Below are 10,175 nucleotides of genomic sequence, written 5' to 3'. Positions count from 1 at the left end.
AGATTTTCTCCACATTTAACTGTTGATATATGTATGGCTGAAGATGCCCATTCCAGGGATTCATTATTTCTAACTCCCTAAACATAGCCTTGTGGTGACTCCACAAAGACTCAATCGTCTGACTATGAGCTCTAGTTCATGGATCTACAAAGTATGCACAATCGGTAATTGTCCTATATCTAACCCATTCTGAAGGTTAAGATGGGCTGGCCAACCGTCAGGATTGTGAGTTGCTGTGAGTAGAATATGCTCAGCAATAAAAGCCAACCATGTTGCTAGTGAACATTCTTCCATTTCAACTAGGAAGCATTCTCCAATGTCCCTATTGACACCCTCAAAGAACCAATGGACCTCCTGGTAGCTACCTCTATGATATTTAGTCTCACCAAATTTTAATTTGTCTATTTTTACAATCCTACCAGGTCTCCCAATTTTTTACACGATTATAGATAACATTTTTGAAAGCCACTGTCTTGTCTTGAAGTTCCTGTCTGTAATACTTTTACGTTCATTCTATCAATCAATCAATTATAATATGGGTTATGGAAGCTTCGAAGAGCCATTTCTGAAATACATATTGTTTCCAAATATATCTCCAGATCGAAAAATTCTCCTTTTTTTTGTAAGTCTTACTAACCTAAAAAATTAAAAATTTATACTTCCTAATATGTGATTCCATCTGTTTTTTGTTTTTTTTAAATATATTAATGTTATTTTTTCTTTCGTTATATTTTGTAATTTACTAAATTGCAGTGGCTGTCAAATTTTTACATGTTAGTTCATTTATAGGAGTTTTGTTTCTATAATTTTTGGAATATTGAGTTATTGTATATATTGATAATTGCATGCTATTTTTTTGATTTATTCAAAAAGTGTACTTATTCAAATTTTGCTTAGTTGACATTATATTGCCTTTCAAAACATCTAATGAATTATAAATTCAGAGAAAAAAGAAACATTCAAACCAAACTCCACTGCTTATGTATTTATTCCTACGTGGAAACTTATTGGAACAATTGTAATCCATAAAATCAAAACTCAATTAAGTGATACATAATTTTAATGCAGTCCAAGAAGAAAAATCCCCAACTAGACGGATTTGCAAACTTCGACTCACGTATTCCTTAAACTAATGATACAGTAAAGATTCATAGCAGATAAAGCAAAAGCCGCAGCAGCTTGCATTATGAGATGTGACCTCCTCATTTTCATCTTTTAATCCAATGATCACACAACTAGTCCCCCTCCTCGAATACTCCATAGTTGAGAAACTCAAAACTTATTACACATATTGAGGCCCTCATCTACTTTCATGATCGTTGAAAGTGCTAATTGTCTGCATATGTCTAAACAAGAGTAGAGATTCCTCCACATCCACACAATTAGTAAATAATATACTCTACAGGGTGCAGTTTTACAATTAAGAATTTTTTTAAACCGGGGTTTCTAGGGAATCCTTAGTGGTACAGCTTTAAAAACCAGTTTATTAAATTCAGCAGATAATTTTGTATAATTTCTGTTTACAAAGCGTTGGAAATGCCCTCCGAGTACAACCGCTGTACAGCGATCATTGTCGCCCTCCGTTCAGGTCGTGCGCCTAAATGGAGCATCAACTTTCTCAAGTTGTCCTCTGCCACCGTGTACAAAGTTGTAGAAGGAGTTCAATGAGTCTGGAGGGATGGGAACATCAGCAAGGAAGAAGGCAGATCCATCTGGATACAAAATTGGGGTTTGTATAATTTAGAGATGTTCTGGTCTAAGAAAATGTGGCCCCATAGCTCCCTTGAGTGCAATCCGTTGGACTATTTCTTGTGGGCATCTTGAAGAGGGAGTCCAACAAGCGGGATCAAAACAATTATGGTTCTCTGAGACCCTCCATTCTGAAGGCTGTGAACAAAATGAATAAAGATCACCTGATCAATGCGTCCAGCAGATTTTGCGCTAGGTTGGAGGGCATGGTTTAGGCTGAGGGTGGTTGGATTGAATGATTAAGTTCATGAAGGGTCCTCACGTTTGTATATGAATGGATTCCTAAATATACCAACGAATTTAAGACATAAAAAGGTTTATGTCCTGGCCTCGGAACATCTTCATTGTAAAACTGCACCCTGTACACTTCACTTCCCATATTGAAGAAATGTAATTTTCCCTGTCTTCAATTTCGAAATAGACAGAAAAATAATAAAGTGTTCCCCATTTCAGATTTATTTTAATACTAATGGTATTGATATTATTTTATTTTTTCTCTATTCGATACGGACAAAAATTAATTAAATATTTTATTTTTTTGTCTAAATTTCTAAAATAGTCAAATTAGATCAAATTTTGGGGAACGAGCGGGCAACCATATTCAGGGCACGAGGATTCTAAAAAAAACACCCTTACATGCATCACTAATAGGTAATCACATATTTGAATTTATGTCCCCTTTTAGTAAATAAAGTGTAGTATATCTCTGATAATTATATTTTCACCTGATTAAGCATTAAAATCACGATGTAGCTTAAACTGACAGGAACAACCTCCACCACTCTCTTTACCGCTACAAAGACATCTGTCCCTACAACTACGACCAAAAAATCACGTATCAAATACGTTGGGTAATATTAAACTTCTATAATTAATCTGCCGAACTTTATTTTTATACTTAATTGAAGCTACAATAGACAACTCACCCTAAATAGGCCGATAGATACTTTTAATGAAAAAAGTATTGGGGACAGATACACAGGCTTCTTCCTTTGATTAGAGGCCTGTTTGAAAAAAAGTATATATATTTTCTATAAAATCGTTTTTGCATATCTAACATCTTATTGGGTTCTGCCGCGGGATTTTGTACCAAGTCAAAGGATATCATTTGTGTCAAATACATACATTACATATTTATACAATAATGGAAAAGCCCTTTTCACTTGTATAAATATAAGCTTGAAAAAAAACTAATATATATGAAAATAGTATAAACCTTATCTGACATTAAATTAGACTGATGTGCTTCAAATTATCTATATTATAAAATGTCTTCTTTTTTTTATCCTATAAAAACGCTTTCTTTAATTATAAGAGAAAAGTACGTAATCTTGACATGCTTTTAAAGAAAGAAAGAAAAACATTAATTATATGGAGAAAAATATTTATCTAAATAGCTTTATAGTTGTCAGCACAAGAAAGCTGTTTTAAATTCAATATTGAATGACAGTAGTACTTTACTTATAGATCACGACTCTGTAATTATTTTTTTCGTATCAAATCTGGTTTTTTGATTTAAATTAAAAATATTTTTACTGTTTTTCTATATTTAAACAAAGTTTTGATTCAGAAAAAATAGAGTTTTTATTACAAATAATTTTTAGTGTACCTTATACAATTTTTGACGCAAATTCCAAATTTGTCTTTAAATTTCTTCTATCATTTACAGTTTTTAAGATGAAGCTAATTTTGTTTATTATCAGTTTACTTATTTATTTGTGGTCAATCAATAAATTTCATACACCCTCCTTATATTAAAATGATATTTTTTGAAATAAAAAATGGATCTATGAGTCTCAAAATTTGTACCAAGATCTCCCTATTACTCTTCTAAAATATAATAAAAATAATTCCTTTTAGTTGCCTGACCACTCTGTTACTGCCATGACATTAATGGTCTCTTTACAGACATGTCTCAAACTTATGGGACGTCTGACTGACACATTTTTATTCATCTGTCACAGAGAAGTACAAAAGATGTCCTATATAATGGTAATAAAATGTAATTTGTTATCATTTTGTTCATTTAAAAGAAGCATATGATAATGTGAAAATAATTCTACAAGGAATTAAATAAGATCTCTATAAGATTTTTTTTTTTTGCATATTTAAAATTAGGGTTTGCTCGGGAGATATAAGTGAAACTGAATTATGTAATATGATAATAGTTGTCAAAACGGTGATTCTGCAACTATCAAAAGCTGAAATGAGAAATTGTAAGGTTTCGGTTACAACCAAAATTAATTGCTTTCTTTTTCAAACTCAAAGTCAAAGGAATGTTTAATGGCTTGCAATAAGGATATCAAAATTTTGTTGTTTCTTATGTCTGTGGGCTAATAAGGCTACTATGTTGATTACACCAGAAATAACTTGTATCATAGGTTTACATATGTACCAGTGACTAGCAGGGTCCATATTTTTTACTTTAGTAGATCCTCTAAAAAAATTTTAACACATCACAACATTAGACTTATTTTAATGAATAATTTTGTAAAAACAATGCGTAAAAAATATTCTGAAAGGCCTCCAATACTTTTCAAGGAAATTTACGAGGTTAGTGCAGAATAATTGAAGAAGGGATTTTTTATTGGACCACAAATAAGGGAGGTATTGAATGACATTGAACTTTAAAAGCCTTCCATCAACTTGAATTGAAGGCCTGGAAGGCTGTCAAATGGATATTTCAAAATTTCTATTGGAAAACAAAAGTCGCCTGCGTATAAAGTTGGAATCAAGAACTTCCTTGATGCTTATACTCTTGAGTGACGAATGTTGTTGAAAATACAGTTCCTGAATTCGTACCTAGATTTATTCACCGAAAACCTTGGTGCAGTGAGAGAAGAACAAGTAGTTATTATTTGCTATACAGGGTGTCCACAATAAATTGGAACTATCTTATAATTCAACCTGCTTGATAAAAATGGAATTTGAAGTGGATTTCTTAATATGAAAAAGTTAGACATGATATTAAACTATAAATTTATTCAACTTGTCCTCCCTAAGGAGCCACCATCTTCTCCATCCCGCCCCTAAAGGATTTGCATGCCCTGATGACTTTCACGGAATCGACAACATTCCACTTCCTCGTAATGGAGCCCTTCAGGGCTGACCTTACACACCTCCCTCTTCAACTTCCCCTACCAGTAGTAATCACACGGATTGAGGTCGGGTGAGTTGGAGGGCCAGGTGTTGCGATCCCAGAAAGTGATGTCGTGTGAGTTAAAGAGGTTAGTGGTCCTCATGGCGATGTGTCCAAGGGCTGAGTCTTGTCGGAATATGAATTACCTCCCAGAGGCCGTATCCTTCATCCAGGGGATGACAAACTCCTCCATGACTTCGCAGTACCTTATCGCGTTAACCCTTTCCTTGGGATTGAAGAAGAAAGGAGGCATCACCTCACCGGTGCTGTAGATGACACCCAGGGTCATCACGGAGGCTGGGAACTTTGTGGTGAAGACCGCAGGGACCTCTTCTCTCTCCTTGGCAAGCCACCTGTCATTCTGGACGTTGTAGCTTCTGTCGACAGTCCAGTTCTTCTCGTCGGAGAAAAAGATGATTCTTCCTCCATGGCTCTTCAGGTCATTGAGGAGACGCTTACCGTTGGTGAGCCTGGTGGCCTTCAGGGATGCCGTGAGAATGTGTTATTTGGCCATTTGGTATGACCTGTACCCGAGGACCTCATTCACAGCCTTGGAGACCAGCTGCTTGCTCACTCCACGGTTCTTGGCAAACCTGGACAAGGAAGTCCCCGGCGAAGCCTTGATGGACTTCCAGAGGCCTTCAAGGAAGCGGGGAGTGCGGATTTGGTCACTTCTCATGTTGTGCGCCTTGAAGCAGACCTTCCCTTCAATCTCCCAGGCATTGAAGACCCGGTGCACCGTGGTCTTGGGGTAGTTAAGAAGCTTGTAGATAGTAAAGGGCTTGTGCCCCGCGCGAGCCAATTAGAGGATGGAGTCTCTCCTTGCTTGTTCCATGATGACTATTGTTTGTTGTCAAAACAATTGTGGTGGAAGTCATAGTGCATTGTTCACGCAACCTTTCAAACTAGTATGATTTAACCCCAAATATTCACATTATGGATATGGATGAAGTTTAAAGTAGTTCCAATTTATTGTGGACCCTCTGTAGTCTTAAATTAATTTCAAATATGTGCTTTTATTTGATATGCGATCATTGAATCCTGAGAAAATAAAATTGATAGATTTTTAAACACCCTTTATATTAAAGGATTTTGTATTAAAAAAATAATACTTGAATTTATTCGTTGTTATTACGTCATAAGATTGTTAATTTAAACGTAATAACACTTCACAAAAGTATTTTAACGGGTAGGCTAAAACTCATATTTTTTATTGTTATTTAATCCATTGAACAGAAAAATAATCTTTCAAATTTCAAATAGTAGTCTGTTCGACCTTTAAATATTTATTTTTTTTAAATCACGTATTGAAGTATAATTTCAATTCAGAGCCATATTTTAAAATGAAAAAAAACTATACATATGAAAATTGAGGAAACATTAATTTTTAAAAAATATTCCAGTATTGAAAAAAAAAAGTTTTTAATAGGTTATCTTCAATATAGTTTTTACAAAATGTGTGTAACAATTCAAAAATCTAGTAAAATGAAAAATTATATCTTACGGATCGAATCTAATTTTATTTTTTTCCTTTATAGCTAGTGTTGTTTTATATTATTTCATAATTTATTAATAATTTTTTTTTTTATCTAAAATAAGGAAAATTTAAAAAAAAAAAACACTTGTCATTTTTGCTTTCCATCAGTATAAGTAGTTTTAAACTTACTAAAATATGTTCACATTAGCAGTTAAATTTTTTTTGGAGATGGTGAGATCTTCAGGAGTCTTGTTAAACTTTAGGCATCCTATCATCTCCATAAAATGAATCATCACAACTTGTTTTGTAACCTAACTGGAATTCAAATATTCTCTATTTATATCATAACTCGTTTTGAGCAATCGAGAAATCGCTCATAAATCCTAGGTATAGTTATTACACTTAATTTTCATCTATAAATTTATTTTATTTCAAAATATAGCGCTGAATCAAAATTATAACCAAATACATTTTTTTAAGATATTTACTGTTAATAGCTTTATCTCTGCTGCAATATTGGTTTGTTTTCATTTATATTGAAGAACAAATCAAAAGATGTTTATTTATATATTTAATGTGGATGTTGATGTATGTGTGTTAGTCTGGGAATCAAGCCCACACCAAGGAATTGATTTTTCTGAAAATTTTAATGTAGGGTTTAAAGGCTCAAGATATGGTTATGGTATTTTTTTTTTTTTGGTCTTTATGGCCCTTGCGGCTTTTAAACAGCATTTATCTTATATACATATGTTTTTGACTAACTTACGACTATTTCATATAAACCAAAAAATAATAACTTTAACATTTTAAGAAACATTATTTCCACTTAAAAAAAAAGGAGATTATAAGAATTAGAGAAGAAAAAAAACATAAGTGAGAATAAAACGAATGATTTTTGACAATAGTATGAAAGTTGAGTGAACAATTGTCCATCATGAATAATTATTTTTCTTTTGTAAACCTTATCATCTCCTATAAAAAAAAAACAGAGGAGTTCATTATTAGTTTTAATTTCTTAATTAACCAAGGAACGCCGGGCAAATCTACTCTATCTCTTTTTTTTTTTTAAAGGTGCAAAGATACATACCAAGACCTAGATACAGCCAGAATCATTCTTGTTTTAAATTCAGCAGAATAATTCTTAATTAATTTTAATTTATTTTTATCCTGCGTAACTCTGGGCAAACCACCTTAGTTTTAAAATGAATGAAAACTCTATTCTTTACCAATTTTTATGTATATGTTTGTTGGCCGTTGTTAAACAATGAAAATAAATATCTCAAATTAAAAAAGGATTAAAGAACTCTTTTCATTTATTTTACCAATCTATACAAATTACCCTGATCCATAGGATTGGTTAGGAATTTTGTCTGGAAAAACTTTCATATGAGATTGAGCGAGGGGCTCATACTAACGTCCTCATAGTATCAGGATAGGTAGAAAATTGTATGGCTAATGTCCAAAGTACGAGGTATAATATACACTGTGAAGCACAAGAACCAGGAACTCCCTTCTTGGCTTTGTGATAACGTCTCTGAAGCGATATCAATTCTTTGCTCACTCTCCATCAAAAGGAAATACTAATAACCAATACGTAATACTAATATTATAACACAATATGAATATTCTAATTTAGAGTGTTTACTAACGTTTATTTGTCAGAACTCGCACGAGAATCTCACTTCTTGATCTGATAAGTTATTTACCGGTTTTTCTTTTCCTTTTCCTACTTCATTATTTCTATTAAACTTATAATATTTCAAATTCTTAAATTTAATTATCTTTATTTTTATAATTATTATTTGGGCATTGTATGTTTTCTGTTTTGGATTACAAACTTTTATAATTTTTCACTGATGTAATATATGTAAAAAACAAAAAAAAAAGTCTGTAAGGGTTCTTCGGTGGATTTTTAGCTCATAAACTAAATAGAATCAATTTTTATTTTCTGGCTAACTTAGAAATTTGGGGGATTGTGTTAATGGTAAGTTAATATTTTTATGATGACATCAAACTTCAATTATTGATCTCAATACAAACTTAGTAAAATGATATTTTAAATGATTCAGTGTACTTGAACCACTAAAGACACCGACTACTGAATAACACTTATCTCAAATATACTAATTAAATATATTGTTAATTCATAATTAGAAAAAAAAATTAAAATAAATATCTCAAACTAATAAAAAATCAAGCTCCTGATCTCAATAAAGTGCAGCTTAAATTAAATAAAATTGATATTACTGCAGAGTTAAAACCCAAATACGGTTTTGCAAACCAAATCCAAATATTTTTCATGCATTAAATAATTTCCTTTGGTTTAAAAACAATTAACAAATTAAGTCATTATTTTTTTCCCCAACGAAACACAAAATACTGTGTGTTTTCACCTTTTACTTGCATTTTATGAAAACTGAATGATCACTTTTCAATATATTTACATATTTTATAATTCATATAAAATTTTACGTATATATATTTTTTTTTTTTGTGTGAGGATTAATGTTTTTTTTTCTTACTCAAATATTTGCTCAAAATTCTAAATTATCGAAAATCAGAAATAATACGGGAAGAAATATTCACAATTTGTAATTTAAGTGATACTTGAATAAATTATCACAATAAAAAGATTTTTAAGAAACTCTATTTTGATTTGTGTAATAATTTTTAAATTGTATGAGAATGTGAACAATTAACCTTCACATTTTGGGCACAGACAAATTTAATTTTACCATGTTTCTACATCTATACGGAATGTATTTCTATAAGAACTTTGCCTATTATAATTTTAAAATATCATAAAAAGATTAACTCTGTGGTTTAAAAATTTTCTTGTTTGGAGTAGAAGAAATTCCACATTTGTAATTTCTTGCTTTCAAAATTCAATTTATCATAACATTTTCACAATTACAAACAAGGCTCAGTTTTCATCACATAACTTATTTAATATTGTAGGGTGAGTTGTTTAAATTTGAAAATAATAATATATATATATATTTTTTAGGAATAAATGGTTTATACATATTATATATGGGGGTTAGCCCTTTATGGCCTGAATCTAACTTTAATAAAAATATATTTTTTTAAATTATTTAAACATTAATAATAGTTAATTTTTTTTTGTCAATCTGGAAAAAGTACCATTTATAAGAGTAAAAATTGTCAGTTAGTACCATGGATGTGACAAAAAAGTAGCACCGATAAAAATGTTGCATTTGTTTTAATTTCGGCTTAAATTGTATATAGTTTTATTAATATATTCTAGATATTTTTATAAAAGTACACAATTATTTATAACTACCTCGCTTTTATGTAATTTTGTAGAACCTTTCAAATAAAACCGTGGTTAGGAAAACTGAAATAAAACACGATTTTTTTTGTTTTTTCTTAAAAGGGGTGCACTTTTCTGAAGCAAACATAACTTAAAAATAAAAAGTTATCTACTGGCCTCGTTATATTTCGAATCTCTAATTCTTTACTTGGTCATAGTATTTATTTATAATTGACGAATTAGTCACATAGAAGAGTAAGAAAATAAGTTATTTTTCTTTACATATAAACTTTTATTAGATCGATTTTGATTAAGGTATGAATAGTAACAAATCAAATAGCTTTGTGCTGAATTATTAAACATAAATGTAACTATCTTTTGAAAGAGTAAAAATATAACTCCCTTGTGTTTTTCCTCTTCGATAAAATTCCTAATAGCAAACCATAAAAATCCGATCAATATTGCTATCCAATTCTTTTTTCAAAAGACAATACATTTTCCGTAATGATTTTGGTCAAGAGCACTGTTTATATCTT

Source organism: Lepeophtheirus salmonis, chromosome 13 (genome assembly GCF_016086655.4).
Source record: "Lepeophtheirus salmonis chromosome 13, UVic_Lsal_1.4, whole genome shotgun sequence".
Lineage (NCBI taxonomy): Eukaryota > Metazoa > Arthropoda > Copepoda > Siphonostomatoida > Caligidae > Lepeophtheirus > Lepeophtheirus salmonis.
This window is presented reverse-complemented; position numbering follows the sequence as displayed.